Source organism: Triturus cristatus, chromosome 5_2 (genome assembly GCF_964204655.1).
Source record: "Triturus cristatus chromosome 5_2, aTriCri1.1, whole genome shotgun sequence".
Taxonomy (NCBI): Eukaryota; Metazoa; Chordata; class Amphibia; order Caudata; family Salamandridae; genus Triturus; species Triturus cristatus.
Window position 1 is genome coordinate 429268005 of NC_140588.1, and position 18336 is coordinate 429286340.

The window sequence follows — 18336 nt, forward strand, 5'->3', positions numbered from 1 at the left end:
CATTGTTTACTATAAAAAAAGTATTGTGGCCCAGGCGAAAGTGATAAATGTTATGCACTGGTGTAGCTGGGTAAATAATGGGCATCATATAGACTTCTTGCCACACCCAGTCCTTGTTTTTATTTGACCACACTTTAGGAGTTACATTCCTCATCTTGTCAATTGCTTTATTGTCAGTGGATCAGCAGAGTGCAGAAGATTTGCTAGAAAAAGGGAAAGAGTAATACTATTTTCCAAAACACAAAACACTACCTCTAGCTCCATATGTTGGAAAGTGGTTTATTAGTAGGTGCAGGTAGGTAACTACAACTAGTAGTAACACCACAATCACAAATAGGGTCCAGTCAAGTCTCAAAAAATTAACCTTGCTCAACTCTTGGTAACTTGGCAGACGGGCAGTCAGACTCAACTTAGGAGACAGGAGCATTTAATATCACCCAACAGTAAATTTGTAAAATACACAACACAATGAAAATGTAAAACTAATTTATAAAAATAGAAAAAACAATTATCTTTAAAATGACACCAAAGTGACAAAAATCCAATGTAGGGAATCGGAGATAGTAATTTTTAAGGTTTAAATAAAAAATGTGCTTTCTAGTGCCAAAAAGTGTAAAGCGTCAACTGCGGCTATCTGGTGGCACTAAACAGAGATAAAGTCAAAGTTTCAGGCAAATTGAGTGTGGGTTGGACACGATGAGAGGTCGAGGCCAGTCAAGTTTTTACCTTTTGACATAGTCACTTTTTGGGAGCTTTTTCTCTGAGCGTCGAGCAATCTGGTACTCAGATCCGGATTTTGATTTGACAAGCTGGCTTGCGGCAGTGTGATGCCTTGGGGAGTCCTGGGGGTCTTTGTCTTTGTTGTTGACTGTGAGGATTTTTTGAGTTTTTAGCAGGGCAAACCTGAGCTGTAAGTTCGAGTTTGAGGTTCAACGCTGCCGGCTTGTTTCCCATCACCGATGCCGGTCTTCTCATGGAGCATTATCACAAAAGTTGGCAAAAAGTTCCCAAAATTTCAGATCTTCTTCGGAATGGGTCCTTGAGGGTCAGAAAGGGTCCACGGCACCAGTCAAGGGTTCAGAAGCTCGGGTTTGCCTCTTGGAGTTTGGGAATCTAACTCACAATGCACGTAGTCAGTCTAGTAAAATCCAGGTGAATCTGGTCAGCTGGAGTTGTCCTTGAATTGAATGTTGCAGGTAGCTTCTTCCAGCACTTTTCTACTTGTTGCTGCTAGGGGAATCCATTCCGTATCCTTCAGGACAGGCAAAGTCCTTTTTTGGTGGAGCCTTTTCAGTGCAGCAGGTGCAGTCCTTCTAAGTGGAATTATCTCTTGTGCAGTCCAAGGGTCCAGCAGGGCAGTCCTTCTCCAGATGTTTTCAGGCAGGGATCAGAGGTGCTCTTGCAGCTCTTCTATATTTATTTCCCATTCTGTGCTGGTAAGAGTAGGGATACCCCAACCAATGAGGTTCAAGTTGCCCCCCTCTGCCATGCCAACTTCCTGGAAAGTGTGGCATATTTATGTCCCAGAATGCATATCTCAGCAAAACTCAAATTGGAGGAAAAGCTCTCCTGGAGAGCAGGTCTGGCTAACCCAACCCATAGGTGTGGCTAACTGTTCGCTACACTCCCTTTTCAGCATTCTCCTAATCTAATTAGAGGGTTCCTATCTGGCTGGAATCAATGAAGTGGGGGCTGGCCTGGTTCCTGTGACTCCGGGGCTTCTCCCTTTGAAGAACAGTTTATCTCTCCAGCACCCTTCCTGTCCCTGGCTTATTCAGGAACCAACTTCCTTTCCACCAAATGGCTGTTTTGTTTCAACCCCAGGCCTCTTAACACCTAATCAAGGAGCAGCATGTCTTAGTCTGTCAACGGCTGGCCAATCAGAAGAGGCTGCTACGGGGCTGTTTTAGGTAACTTCAGGAAAGCCATTTCTTAAAACTCCTTTCCTGCAATAGTTATAATAAATCAGACCTTGTCAAGTTGAGGGATGTATTGTAACTATTATTTTGATACTTTCAACTATGTTACTAGCTCACTTCTGTCAAATGTTAGACTTTATTAAAGTTTATTAAAGCCTTTTGATTTTAGCCTGCAGAGCTAGCAGCACAACCACAAGGAAAAATGACTTTGGCTGTTTCTCCCTCACCAGGGCATATAAAACACTTTAGAATGTCCCTTCTTATTATAACAAGGCACGATACCCTTGGGACACCCAGGGCAGACCTTAGGGGTGACTTATATGTAATAAAAAGGTAGTTTTAGACTTTGAAAGCACTTTTAATTCGAAAGTCAAATTTGGACACAGTTTTATTTTAAAACCACCCTGCAAGGCAGGGCTGGCTACAAAATAGCACCAGACACCACAGCAGTGCACACTGAAGTGCAGTATGTCCACTGGGGTATTTAAACCTACATGCCCTACTATATGCTAGGGACTTACAGATAGGTTGTCTGAACCAATTCTAATTACACTAATTACCATGTACCTTTTAAACAGAGTACTGGCCCTCGGACTAGTTAGCAGAGCCCAGGGCACATTCAGAGTTGGTAACCACCAGTGTCAGTCAAGAAATGGGGGTGATCAGGGCAAAAAAGATGACTTTCCTATATCATACAAATGTGTGGTTCTGATATTGAATAGCTTATTTTTCAATTTGTAATTAACATCTGTTAGTAATCTCTGCTTCCTAGTCTTGATAACACAAGTACCACTTGCTGAACATCACTTGTACCTTAAATTAGATATAAATACCATTATCACTAATTCTGCAGTGATAGAATTATTTATGTTTCTTTGCAAACTAATTCCCTTTTGTAGCCTTTGACTACATAAGTGTAAGTCATGGAATGGTTCAATGTTTACTTTCCCAAATGATTTGGCTTCCAGAATACATCTCTGTGGTATGGATGCCTTTTCAGTAAACTGTTTTGGATGATATTGGTCCTCCAACATGAACCAACAACTGATGTCGCAAGGAACCTGGCTGCACCAACATAGTAACTCCATTCTGTAGCACCAATGATGCTGTGAGCCAAGTGGGAAGTCATACTTAACAATCCAAGCTAGCCACTGTCATCTCCAAGCCTCATGAGAGCTCAGGGACTCCTGGGAACTGTAGTTTGTGTTCCTTTATTTATTCGTCAGAAAAAATGAATTTGTAAATTACTAAATTACACAGATTTAGGTATTTCCATCCAGATAAAGACAAAAGAAAAAAGTATTTAAACGGATATCTTCTCACTGCTTCTTCCTTTTACTGATGTATTCCTGAATCTAGGCGCAGAAGTTTAAAGTAACCCATCTTGGAGGTCCCTGTGAATCTATGTGACTCAGTAAAATAGCTAGATCTTTTTCATCCATTTTGAAATAGACTTTGAAAGGGCATATTTAGTAAGTCAAAATGTTGTAAACTAACAACGCTGGATCACACATTTATTTTCAGAATCAGAGCCCAATTGTATGGGTGTTTTGTCAATTTCAGCAGAATATCTGACACTGCAAATCAATATCTTATGTGGAGAAAAACTTTGGATTTGTTTAGGCTAATCTAACTCTTTAATCAAGGACATGCAATGAGGTGTGCTTAAACAGGGCAAGAATTAGAAACACACATTTACCAACAAATTTTTAGAAGGACTGACGTGATATGCTCATTTTGCACCAACCGAATGTAGGGAACCTACTATTACTAATTCCACCTTTTACAGGCCCTACTCTCTTTTTTCTGTATCTTAAATGCATCTACATAGACATATTAATGCTTTTGCCGCATACACTTCTGCAAATTTGTCAAAATGACTTTAATAAAGGCAGCCTTATTCTATACGGTATATCTTAATTGAAGTATAATTGGGTAGTTGTAGTCCCCCAGTGGGAAGATGCCCCAGTATTTACTTATTTGGGTGTAATGTTCACCTCCAGTCTAGGCTAAAATATGCATTAAAAAATAAATAAATAAATAAATAAATGGTTGCCTCTATCTTGTACTGAGAACATTGTGAATTTTCATAGTTCCTACATAGGCTGATCACATTGCAATTATTTATGGCTTTGCTATGACAAAATCTGTTCTTCATTTTCGGGATGTAGCTGTGAGATAGGTATGCCCCAAAATTGCATGTAAATGAGATCAACATTTTAAATATAATCTGAGCACTTAGACTGTGAACCCATGTCCCGGCTTTGAGGGTTGAACTGTACCGAATGGAGCTAAAATTTAAATCCTGTCACTTTTGTTAAAATGTAGCATTATATCATTGTTATTTTTTCAAATACTCTGCAGTGTTAGCTTAAGGTTTAGACTGAGATATCGAATCTGAACCATCTTTTCATTTCCAGTCTAGATAAAATGTGTTTGATTATAAAGTTATCAGTGGATTTTCATCCAGTTTTATTTCTAGTGAAAATGGCATTTTAAGTCAAACAAATATAGAAAGTAAGCATCATTGATAAGAACAGCTTTGGCTATGATGGTTCAAAAGTTAAGACTAAAGTTGATTATTTTGTCTAGGTAATTGTTCTCTGGGCGTTCTTCCAAAATATCTGAATCATGTACCTTTTCCCTCATGTGAGTTGTTTATATTTTTTAAATTCCATCAATTTCCCGTGTTGGTGGTGGATGGATCTTGGAAGAATGCCCCAAAAGAAGAATGCATATGTTGCTTTTGTTGTACCGTGCAGGAAACTGCTATTCACGCTCTGTCAATGTGTCCAAAATGTTTATTCGTCAAAAAAGTAATGTTGAGAAATTTTTTAATGAAATCCAATTATAATGTTAGAAAGGATGGCAATGTTTGGGCTCACAATTAAAGTTTGACTCACAATTATATGTGTTTAGACGAATTTTTAAAAGAGGAAGTCTATTTTGTAAACCTCGATAAAAGAGGAGGTATTAATGAGCCACGTTGTTTGCTGACAGGGTGCTTTCAAGTTTGTTCAGTTGTGCAAGGTTTTTAGAAATTGAAATTTACCAAAGATACTTAGGTTGCGAAATAATGTTTATTTTATTCCAATTATACATATCGGCAGATTGTGGACTTGAGGCTGGGTTATCTAGAGCACATTCGTGCCTGGACACTGGGCTGTCTAGAAAAGAGAATCCTCAGAATTCCTAGCAAGTAGTGCACAAGATACCAAGGCTCAGAGTTTAACTTTTCAGGCAACGTAGCGTAGCAGATCTAAATTTGCTGTGCTGTATTGTGCAAGGATAAAAAGAAAAGACAGTGCAGAGCTGAACTAAGAATGGCCTGCTGTTGATATTTTTTTATTTAATTGTGGATGATGCAACTCCCCACTCTGCCACACATTTGGTATTTTAACCTACAAACCACTTGCCCAATATTTGCTCAATTTCATTGAAGAGGTAACTAAATATTAGGTATGCCAGTTTGCTCTTGCCAATCAGTTATCCTGTTGCAGTTGGAAAAGCACACGCTATTTTCAGTGCCCAGAAGTAACAAGCATTTCCATAGCCAATAGGTCTCGCCTTTGGGACCTTATAAGTGTTTAGCTATGCAGTATATTAACCTGGGTGCTTTACCACCTGGGAGAAGAGCTATACGATTAGTTCACACTGGGCCATGTAGTCTGATCAAGGAATACATGCTTGCCTCAGGAAACATTTAAGGACACATTCCAAAGCGTTTACATGCACAGACTGAAAGACAAGTGCCTTGAAGCAAGTCAACAGCACTATACAATTTTGTGTGCAACTGCATCACTAAAGTGTTGACCAGCTAATGAAGACACGATCATGCATATGTTTTTTTTAAAAAACATATTTTATTTATCAAGAACACGTCTCATGCAGGTCTCTGTAACCCAGAGAGTACTGCCAAATCATTGTCACATTGCAACATCTTGACATTTTTCCTTTTATACTAACATAATGCAGGGCATTTCAAACCAAATAAAGCCCTACTAACTCATTGCTTCACTCGGGGGACCTTCCATCACGGATCACTCACACCCGCTGTTCGTCCCGCCCAACCGCCGGTGGTTTCAGAAATATCCCTCGGTAGTCAGCCCATCGCTTCCAGATTTTATAGTGCTTGCAGGGGCACCCCCTAGCCTCAAACACCGGGAGCTCAAGAGCCATATTAAAATCCAGACCCCGCTTCCATACAGTGACTGAAGGGGCAGCCGGCGCCTTCCATGACCTGGCCACATCTCTTTTAGCCAGTGTCAGACCTAATAACAACAAATGCCTCATAAATATTACCCCAACGGCGTCCATCACGTGGAGAAGAACCAACCTAGGATCCGATGGTATGTCCCACCCCAGCATTTCCGCGAGGCACCCAAGGACCCCCCTCCAAAAGCGGGAGAGGCCCTGGCAAGCGGAGACACTCCGGGGAGGCGATCAGACCCGCCCGCCAAAGCCGCTGCCTGGTATAATATACCCCGTGAAAAAATTTTAATTGTATCAGGCGGAGGCGCATCGCAACTGCCGCCCCGCGGGGCGACGCCAGCGCCTCCATCCAGTCTGTTTCATCCAATGGCCCACGTCCTCCACCCACCGGTCCCTAAGAGTCTGCAGAGTTGGGGCCCCATGAGTGACCAAGGCTTGATATATCCGAGAAATCTTGCGCTCCTGGAGGTCCCCCATAAAGACCCTGGCTTCCAGCGGGTTAAACTCGGCAATTTCATCTAGGCCCTCCAGATATGGGTTCATGTGGAGACCCGAGGTCTCCCCGAATATCGGCATGATCCGCAGCAGCCTCAGCCCCGTCCGATCAATATCAGTCAGGAAGAAGAGAATGTCGTCCGCGTATAGTGCTATGCGATCCGACAGGCCCTCAGACCACTCAAACCCGGTAAGCTGTGCGTCTACACGGACCCACGCCACCAATGGCTCAATCGCCAGCGCAAATAGATACGGGGACAGGGGGCAGCCCTGACGCGTGCCCCGACCCACCGGAAACTGGGCAGAAATCGCACCGGCCACCCGCACCGAAGCCGTTAAGTCCGTATATAGCAACAGTAAATAAGAGAGGAATCTTGGGCCAAGGTTCAGGCGTCTCAAAAGGGCAAAGAGGTACGGCCAACTTAAGGAATCAAAGGCCCGATCCATGTCAGCCAATAAGAGCGCCTCCGGAACTCCCAATCTTTGCACGGCCGCAATAGCTACATGCGCCCGTCGAATGTCATGGCGCGTCGCCCTGCTTGACATGAATCCGGCCCGATCCGGATGGATCAAGGACGTAATATGGGGCAGCAAGCGATTCACAAAGGCTTTCGCCAAGATCTTAGCCTCCACATTAAGGAGGGATATTGGGCGGTATGATGCAGGGAGTTCGGGGGGCCTACCAGGCTTGTGGAACACCACTATTTCTGCCTGTCACCAATCCCGTGGGAGCGTCCCCCGCTCGCGAGCCTCAAGGGCCGCACTATAGTGTGGGCCAAGCTGCAGGAAATATTTTTGAAAGAATTCAGTGGGGAATCCGTTCGGGCTCGGCGCTTTATCCGAGTTGAGGCCACCCAGCGCCTCTCCCAGCTCTTCAACCGTTAGTGGGAGTTCTAACTCCTCCCGTACTGCATCCGAAAGAGCCCGAGGAGGAGTGTCCGCATAATATACCACAAAGCTCTGCACCCTAGGATCAAAGATGGGCTCCCCAGCTGCATCCACCAGCCCCGGGAGCACCTGCGAATGGTTCATGCCCTGACAAAGCCTATGGAGCATCCGGCCCGACTTATCCCCCCATTGATAAACCCGACTACGAGTTGCCAGCCATGCCTGGTGCGCCTCCTCCATTAACATCGAGGCATAATTCTGTTGCGCGAATAGGAGCTGACAACGGGCTGGGCCTCCACCCTCCCCGGTGCTCCGGCTCTCAAGGGCAGCAATCTCGTCCTCCGCCTGAGCGGCCCTCTCCCCCTTACGCCGTCGCGCCATGGCACAATACGAGATATCTACCCCGCGAAGCATCACATTAAGCGCCTCCCACACTGATGCAGCCCCGGGAACCGAACCCACGTTAATGGAAAGGTACTGATCCAACGCCTCCAGCATACACGACCCATATTCCTCCTGCTGCAGGTGCCACACCGACAGGCGCCACCGGAATGGCTGCCGCGAGTGCCCCAGCCGCAGCACCGCTGCAACCGGAGAGTGGTCCGAAAGGCCCCGCGGGAGAATCTCGGCCCCCATGGCCCTACCGGACAGATCTCGGGACAGAAAAATGTAGTCTAACCGGGAGAACGATCCATGCACCGCAGAAACATATGTATATGCACCCTGCGCTCTGTGAAGGCACCGCCAGACATCCACCCAGTCTAGGCCCTCCACCAAGCCTCTCAGTTTGGTACGGGTCGAACTCTCTGGCCCTCCCCCCTCCCTCCACCGATCCCTGGAACCCTCCATCACCTCATTCCAATCTCCGCCCACCACACATGCAATCTCTGAGAATTCGGTCCAGACGGCGGTGATCTTTTCCACAAGTGCCCAGTACATCGGGGGTGGGGCATACACGCTTCCAAACACCACCCAATCACTCCCTATTTGCCCCTTAGCAAAGACATATCGTCCCTGAGCCTCTGTCCACACCCGAGCATGTATGTACGGGACCCGCTTATGTACTAGAATAGCTACACCCCGGGACCCCCGTGTGAAGCCCGCATGAAAAACCTGGGTATACCCATACCTCTGGAGGCAGGGGGTCTTCGTACCTAGCAGGTGCGTCTCCTGTAGGAGCAGTATGTCCGCAGCCACTTGCTTGGCGTATCGCAAAAGCGCCCCACTTAATTTTATCTAGGGCCCCCCTTACATTCCAACTTACTACCTTAACGGTACCCAGCTGCGCAGTATCTTGTGCCATATCTCTTGTTTCAGACTTACCATGGGAAACATGTGGTCAACAATAACCAAACAAACCTCCCTAGATCATGCATATGTTTGATGAGGTTTAAAATACAGCTACAGACTGTATGTGAGAGGTATTTTAGATGGAGATGAGTGTTGGGCAAGAAGGGGTGAGAGAAAAGCAAAACAGTCATGGTTTGCATCACTGGTGAAAGCTGAGCCTTCCTGCAGCAGTGGGGTGCTAAACAAGCAACACAACATGGGGTCAGGGCAAGCAACACAACCAACTGGGTCAGAGGAATGGCTAAAAGGGCGAGAGAGGGTGTGGATTACGTCCAGAACTGCTGAAATTCGACATGGGGAACAAGGTTTGAGTCTCTGCATCGGCTTAAAACCATGTGCAAATCAGACTGGTCAAATCACTTCATTGCCCCATTACTACAAAATAAATATGACCGTGTGAAATGGAACTGGTATTCAAGCGCTCCGATATCTACTTTGCACTATACCAAAAATTCACCTCATTAGTACCAGGTTAACAACCAAATTCAGAAAAAAGCAACTGACAGATGACCAGTTAACGTTTTCGAAACATGTAAACACATATTGCCACATTTTTAGTAACTTTTACCAGTTTAAACTAGAGGATTTTTTAAAAACCTGCTGACTATGCAGCAGATGATGGATTCATTTGTCAAATGCAGCAAATTCATAATTATATCAAATAAGCCAGGGCTGCAGAATTACATAAATCCAGTGGCCTTGACTATTGCTTGTGCTCAACATTTTTTAACTATCTAATTATTCATTCATTTACTTTTCAAAAGTAAAAGTCTTTCGGACGTCTTTGGAAATAGTAGTTTACCCGTCAACAAACGTTCTGCGTGATATACAGTCCCATAATGTTTGTGGTTGTCGGAGTTAGCTTTGTATCATCTGCTTACACAGCCTTGACAAAGGGCAGGATTAGATCTGATAGCCACAGTGCTTGAGTGGCATGGAACGTGGTGTTGAGTGACAGCTAAATACTACCTTAGCAGAACCCAGGTATGATTGAGGTGTCTTTGAGGCCACAATGAGCAGACAGAAACATTGACCCTGCAATGAGAACATATTACATACTCTGAAGTTGTAACTACAATTAATTTCAAACAGTATTAACAAAACACATTGAAAGAAATATTGAATTTGAACCCTTACCCTTAACCTTTGAGAGTGATTCTGAATTATTTTGCCTATGCTGGATGAGACTTGCAGTTTAGGGATCAAGCTGCTCTAGGGAAGAGGGCTGGGGGAGTGGGGCAATTTAGGGTACCTTTCAGTTCCTATGACATGAGCTATCCTTGTCCTAATATACCAGGCCTGGATTACAATGAGTACATACTTTTTAAGGTGTGGAGTAGGGAAGAAGAGTGGCGAAGAAGGAAGGAAGTAGACAGGTTGAAACCATGAAAGATATGTCCAAGAAGGAAAAACATAAATGGGAGCGAGAGGAAGGAGGAGAGATGTGAATGCAAAGGTAGACAATAAATGTAAAGAGCACTGGGGAAAGCAGAGATAGAGAGTACAAGATTGGAGTGGAACATGATGAGAGTGAAAAGAGGCAAGAGGAGAAGAAAAGAGGGAGAGGCAAGGGAAGAAGAGCAGTCCTAGAGGGAAGGGTGTGAAAGGTAAGCATAAGGGAAAGATGTTGAAGTTGGAAAATGAAAAGCGGTTAATGATGGGAGAACAGGGAGAAAAGGGAAACTCAGACATAGGACAGAGCATGAGTGGAGAGAAGGAAAGAAGTGAGGTGAGAAAGGGTGGAAGAAAAGCTGATAGTAAAGGAGGGAAAAAAAGACTGTAGCTATGCTTTATTAAACAGATAGCAATTAAATATGTTAGGTTGAGGGGTGACAGGGCTGTATCAGACATGGCCAGTCTCATTAGTGGCTGGTTCTGCTGTCCAAGACACGTATTAGGAATTATTTATCTTTGTTAAGGTTTGCTGACTTCAAAAGTTATTTTTGTAGCATCACAATAGGTATTCCTTATTCAAGATAATAAAGTGTCAGTAAAGCCATCAAGATCAAGCTTTGGTGGAGACTGTGCTCTGATGATTCAATCAAAGAGTTATATTACATTATCAGGCTATAAAACACAAAATCCCACTCAAAATGAAGTCAAATACTCATTTGAACAGGCTTCCACAATCACCTTTGAAATGATAAAGCACAAATTCAACGCATCTGCTCCACGGTTGTTGAGATGGGAGCATACACCCCCCTACCCACCCATCACATTTGCTGCGGTGTCTCAAACTAAGCCCCAAGCACATTCATGCAATCTATCTCACAGGCGTTCTAGCCCCACCTTTTCAAGAAGAAAGCCAAAATTATTGAAGCTCAGAGGAGAGGGGGACTTCTGCCACCACTTCTCCCAAGCAAAGCACTAGATTTTAGCTCAACATATTAAAGAGTGACAGACTACCACCTTAGAAACAAAGCGCAGAGTTTGCCGGGAATCCCATAGGGCAAGAAAAGGTGGCAAAAATCAAACCAGTCTAACTTTCTGCCTCTTTACTATGCCCCCAAGCCAAAATACCAATGAAATTGAGCAACACTTTCTTCTTTCCCTCTCTAGTAAGCTCTCCCTGAATATGGACATTGTGTGACAAAGTAGAACATTCTCTCTTTCCCAATCGCTTATCTTGCAGACTCCACCTCAGCTACTGCTTTCGTCCAATGCAGAGGCACTACTGTGTGACACAAAAAATAGAAAAAGGACTCTAAAACTGTATCACATATGTGTAATGTAAAGGTAGTTGAGCCAGCAAATTAACAGCGAGACCCGAGTTACGGGTTGGCTCGGCTGTAAAAGCTGGTGCATGAGCAGGGTTTGAAAGTATTTGGTATGTTAGCGTGCAACAAAGATCATTTTAGAATAAAATAAGGTGTCTTTAAAGTTCAAGCAAGTGTATTTATTTCACACACAAACATTTCTCACCCCAGTAAATCACAGCGGCTGCTCGAAGATCCCAAAATATGTAGTCTTTCTCTAACTGAGGGTCTGTTGGGAGGTGTTTGAGGAAGAGCTTGAAATCAGGGGCCGGCTCAACCCCTTCGCTCTTGATAGATGGGGAGAATTTGGGTTGCGCACTGGTTTTGAGCAGTACGGTAGGTCCCCTTCACATTCCAAACAAGGGGCTCAGTTCTGCAGACTACCATGATTTCCTGCAGGGACATGTGTAAGCAATATTGAGTCTCCCAGCCCCCCATGCTGGAGAGGTACAAGCAGAGAACAAGTCAGGAGAAAATAAGATTAACAGCTCTGTTTACACAGGAAGTAAAAAAAACAAAAGGCATGTTCGCGTAGGCTCTCAGGTCCGAGGCTTCACAAACCAGAGTCTTTGCAGTGCCGATGGCCAGCTTTGCTGATAATTAAAAAGCGCAAGATGGTGAAACATGAAAGCGGTCACCGTGACAAGATTTACAGGCCTGTTTTCACTTACGATCGAAATCAAAAGGCAGAGGTGGCAGCTGTGGGAAAGGAGAGCCTTCCCATGCTGCCCTGCATGAACAAAAGAAATAAATTGTGCGCAGGAACAAGTCTAAAAAAGCACAAGTGGAAGGCTACGAGTACTGTGGCGCGGGTCTGTGGTAGTGAACAACTGATGAAAAGGAGGGAGAAACAAGAAAGATTAACCACTTGGAAAAAACAATATTTAAAGGACACTAAAATAAACAAATGAAAAGCAATGGGTGGGTTGTCAGCCCACAAAGTATATGCAACATATCTCGAAAGACATCGCAAGCGATGTCTAGGCTCAACCTAAAAAGTGTCAGCAATATGGGTTTAAAAAATAGAAACTCTGTGGCCAGTCCAAGAAAAAAAAAGATTTTCCTACATTCACTTACAGTTGAGGATTACCCTAACAAAAGATGCATCAGTAATGACTGCCAAGCCATTTACAATTCACTCAAAGTAATGTCTGTGGAGTGTCATGACAGCCATTGCTGCAACCATAGTTATTAAAACAATAAGCATAAACTGGCCCACATCAGCCATAATCCACAACTTAATTTGCATGAGGAAGATAGTAGGTACCTCTCCTTTTGCCACTAGACACCTCAAAATCTATACATTATGCTGCTACCAGGCAGGGCTCTAGCTAAGGGGGCAAAAAGGAGCTAACCTCCTGGAAGGTGAAACTGAGCAGACAAATAAACGGTTTCCCCTCTCAGAGCCCACTCTTAAGGGCGACCACAAGGGGCACCATTGTTCAGGTGTAGGGGTCTCTAGTGATAGGGATCTATTTAAACTGTTACAAAAACAAAATCGAATACAGGAGGGACTTCAGGGGACAAAGGAAATAATGACAGGAACATTAACACTTAGAACGAAAATTTGGTAAGATGTATGTAATAATTAATTTAACAAATAATTAAGAAAAAGTGACCTGTTGAGAGAACATTTGTGTCAAACCCATAGACATTTACTGATTCACTGCCCCAGCCCAAAACACTGCTAACTTTAATTAACCCATTTTTGTTTACATGGGCTGACTTAGGCAGGTGCTCGAATGACCCACCCTAACAAAACCCTGGTTGCAGAAATCTCACTTATCTTTTGTATTGCACCTTCCCTGCCACCCACTACCCCGTCAGTGTCACTGCTGTGGCAGTCCTCACTCTCTCTCTTTTCAGGATGTACACAGCACACCGCTATTTCTGCTTCAGACCGTGCTTCTCGCAGTACTGTCCTGAGCCACACACGCCACTATTTTCTTGTGTGCACTGGCATTCAACATCCTTAGAGCAACTCTGACTGTCGCATCTTCTTATATTGACAGTAATAACACTCCAATCCCTGTAAACAGGGCTGTTCTCTGCTTACACCTCTCCAATCCCTCATATGTCCACCTCCTCTGACAGCTGCACCTAGATCAACAGCCATGCCCACAACCATGGTCTAGGAATGTGTACAGGGAGCTCACACTATGGCCTCTGGAGCATGAATTTTATTTGTTCTAAGTAAAATAATTTTCTTCAAAAGCTAGCAAGTAATTTCATGGAAATACACATATTTTCTGACAAACATCAGCTTTTTCTTTTGGATAAATATAACCTTTTTTTCACGAACTAGAGTTTGCCGTTGTCTGAAATTAACTCTTTTTGCCCCAACATACCAGCTTTAATTCTTAATACATCAGTCTGATGCCCCCAATTTCCAGCTTGCCATTGTTGTCACATATTTACATGTACTACAATCCAGGTACAGATATTTGGCTCACATGGCCATGTAACACCCTTAAATGCTAAGCATGGTCACCATAAACAATGGGTAGCCATCAGATATCAGATATGCCTGCTGCGCACTAGCATTGCACTCCAGAAGCTATGGTGGCACCACAAAATCAGCACAATCATTATGTTAAGAATAGCCACACTGTGTCCAAAATATCCACAGTAACCCTTCTAATTCCACTGCCATCATTAGGCCAGTTAGCCCACTATGCCAGGCATAAACACAGTATGCAAAGGACGCACAATATGATAATGAAATCCACAATATTCAGAGGCCACCTTTATCCCAAAGATGGGCATGATTATCCCAAGGACCACTCCAACCAGCCTGGAGTGACCATCATTATTTCATGGATGACCAGGACAATGACAACAAGTCCCACAGAATACCAAATGTATCTACAATATGCCTGTGCCACATTTATGGCACAGGGTCACCATAAATCCAAAGCAGAGCACTAAATTCCATGAATTCTCGCTATATCTTATGGCCACCATTTTACCGGGGGTGACCCCCATAATTCCATGCAGGGACAGTATATGCCAAGTCCTACATCATGCAATATATGTTGCACATTATGGCTGCAATGGGGTCGCCTCCATTATTTCACTAGTATAGCCAGTTGAAAGCCAGTGATCATTCAGATGCCATGGATGTTTCACACTCTAGCACACCCACACAAACACACACAGGCTGCCTTAACTATGCTCACAAACAAGCACATATGCAGAGGCACACCACACACAAACACACATAGAGAAATAAGCAAATATTCATACATCCACACTAAATTAAAATAACTTAAACCGGTTGCCAGCTGCTATGTGTTTAATGCATACTCCTCACATGAAGACATTGTCTTGCATTGCCTAGTCTATTCAGGGTTGTTCAGGAAGCCAGGGCCCTCCAAGCCATGTAGTAAAGTTTTTTGCCTATCCAGGGCTGGGACTCAGGAGTCAGAGAGCTGAAGCTTGCAGCGCCCTGTCTCCTGAGCTCTGGGGAGACCTGAAAAGTAACACTTTGACAGAGAGATTGGACAGACCAGAGACTTCATGATGAGTGTTGGAAATAGTGAGGACAGGGGCAAGTGCAGGGTGGAGTGTGCACCCAGTGTGTTCACAGAACTCTCATTGATTGAGCCTGGGTAAGTTTCAACCAATGAGAGAAGTGTAGGTAACAGGGACTGGTGTGAACCTGTATCAGAAATCATGGCAAGATGGTATTGCACCTATGATTCAGACAGACACACACATACACTCTGCCTATTTGCCTGTGCGGAAATGAACATGTGACTATGCTGTATGTACAATATATAGGGGTGTAGCTTCAGGGGAGGTGATGGATTCTAGAGTAAAATAGTTGTGTATAAGGGATTTCACTTGGATATGATGAAGTGCCTGTTGGATTTCACCTGGAATTTTTCCTGGCCCACACTGACAAAAAACACACCAACACTTTCTCTCTCTTGTCTCTGTTTTGAAGGCCTTAAAAAAAGTTGACTAGTTTGAAAGATGTTGTGTTTTAAGGGCCCCAAACAATTCTCCATCCTCTGTCTTTCCACTGCACCTTAAGTCCCCTCATGTCCTCATTCTCCTATAATGTGTTTTAACAAGACATACCAATATGACAGTTGGGACATCTGAAGCTCCCCCCAAACTTATTGACCAAGCTGCGCCGCTGATGATATATTCACCAAATTACCTGTATTCCTGCAGTCTGACTCAGCTGTGTCAATGCAGCAGTGTTGTATACTAACCTCCTCCCCATTACTCTTCTGCTGGTGGAACTCTAGCATACACTCCCTAGAGGAATGACTCGAGATGTTCAGATCTACTAGAAAACTCAAAATGTGCTAGTCACAATAATGAATTCTATTTTATTTATTGTTCATACCAATTCATCAGAACCTTAAAACCATATTAAAGAAAGTTTACAAAAAAGCAAATATACTGCTAATTCCATAAAGCAAGCCAGGCACCTTTTTATAAATGGGATAAAGTACCCCCTGATTTATAGTTTGGCGGACAGGGTAGCCTGTTGTAAACTGATGGTCTGGCTGCCCCATTTAGCAGTGGTTGCTGGTAAAATTTGAAAGTGGTGCGGCATAGGAATCAATGAATGTTTATGAGCAAGTGAAGCAAGCGAGCCCGACATTTATGAAGGGGGTTTGTGGGGGTACTCCCCCGAAAAAAATCTTTAAAATATGGTGTATTTTGGTGCAATTTCCAGCACTATTTCTGTGATACGTGAACCAAAAATACAGCTCTTATAGGCATGCATATAGTGTGCTTTCAGGGCGGGAAAGGGCGGCACGAGCACATACATGGGTGCCTGACATAAGGTACTGGAACAAAATGGGGGCCTGACTGCTCCCCCGGCCCTCAAAAAGTCTTAACTTATCCCCGTTTTAAGTTCAGAGATGCCATGCAGGAGGACACTGATGGAGTGCAATTGTACAAGGTGCAAGGACTGGTATCATACCTGTGGAGTGCCAGGACTCCTGCTGCTTTCTCCGCAGCATCCTGGGGAGTTTCAGTACTACCTCTTCAATGCCTGTTCCTTTCGTGCAGGTGGGCAGGAGGCGTAACTGCCTAATTTGTGAAGTCTAAGCCTGGTCATAACGATCGCACCTGTTGGTGATTAACACAATGAATGTTTGAAGGCACGAAAATACCAGGCAATGAATTGCCTCTGTGCAGCAATTACCAGCACCTGCTTCAGATATGAGTTGCCCCTATTTATATTTATTTATTTATTTATTAATTGAATTTGTTGAGCGCGAACAGCTACCCCTGAGGGTTTCCCGGCGCTAAGAGACAGATTGACAACATCAGGCAAAAGATTCAGAGATCGAAGAGCCAGGTCTTCACTGCTCGGCGAAATCGCATGTGACAGTTTTCCATCCGTAGCGCCAGTGGAAGTGAATTCCACAGTCTGGGTCCTAAGTTCGCAAAGCTACTACCGCCCATTCTGGTAAGTTTGAACTTAGGTACCTTAAAAAGATGATGGGATGAAGAACGGAGAGCCCGAGTAGGAAGATAGGGGCTGACAAGGGCCTGAAGATAGAGGGGTGCTGATTGGGTCTTGATCTTATGCATAAAGCTCAAAGCTTTAAATTTTATCCGGTTTTCAACACGGAGCCAATGCAGCTCTCTCAGGCGTTCTGTGATGTGGTCACGTTTAGGACAGCCACAGAGAAGCCGAGCTGCAGCATTTTGTACCAGCTGAAGGCGTCGTGTGATGGTCTTTGAGGACCCCAGATAGAGCACGTTGCCGTAATCCAATCTGGAGGTCACCAAGGCATTCACGACAGATCTCTGGGTGTTTTTGGGGAGCATCCAGAGGATTTTACGCAGCCATCGTAGAATGGTGAAACAGGTGGCTGTGACTCTGTTAACCTGATCTTTCATGGAAAGTCCCTTGTCGATAATTACACCCAGGTTGCGCACTTGTTCAGATGGAGTTGGAAGAGGACCCATGGTAGTGGGCCAGTGAATCGGGTTCCAGAGATCAGGTTTGTTGCCAAAAATCAGGACCTCCGTCTTTCCGCCGTTTAGCTTGAGTAAGTTATTGCTCATCCATCTAGATATTTTGCTGAGTCCAGTTTGCAACGGGGAGGGGGTTGTGGGATGAATTTGAGACAGTGAGAAAACAATTTGTGAGTCATCAGCATAAGAATAAAGATTTAAACCAGAACTTTGTGCAACATAAGCCAAAGGTGTGACATATAAATTAAAAAGGAGAGGGCTAAGGATAGATCCTTGGGGTACCCCATGGGGGGCGGGATAACTCTTAGAGGACGAAGACTTGGAGAAAATTTGAAAAGTGCGGTCAGACAGAAAGGATGCGAGCCAGTCCAATGCTTTATTTCCAATGCCAATGGCCGCGAGGGATTTGAGAAGGATACTGTGTAACACAGTATCAAAAGCTGCGCTGAGATCGAGTAAGATCAGCACAACTGTTTCTCCTCGATCCAAGAGCAGACGCAGGTTGTCCGTGACGCCCAATAGGGTCGTCTCTGTGGAGAAACCGGGGCGAAATCCCGATTGGGAAGGATGTAACAGGTTATTGTCAATTACAAATTTTGAAAGATGGGCATGGATGTGACGTTCTAAGATTTTTGAAAATGCCGGTAGTAAAGAAATGGGACGGTAATTGGCGGATATTTTGGGATCGGCTAGTGGCGTCTTCAAAAGCGGGGTGACCATGGCATGTTTCCAACAGCTAGGAACAATAGCAGTATCCAATG

The 18336-nt window shown here is 44.2% G+C and overlaps 1 protein-coding gene across 1 annotated transcript in view; it reads left to right on the forward strand.

The window, feature by feature from the left end:
• RAMP3 (receptor activity modifying protein 3) overlaps positions 1–18336 on the forward strand; it is a 1003044-nt gene that overhangs the window by 321890 nt on the left and 662818 nt on the right. The window lies entirely within an intron of this gene.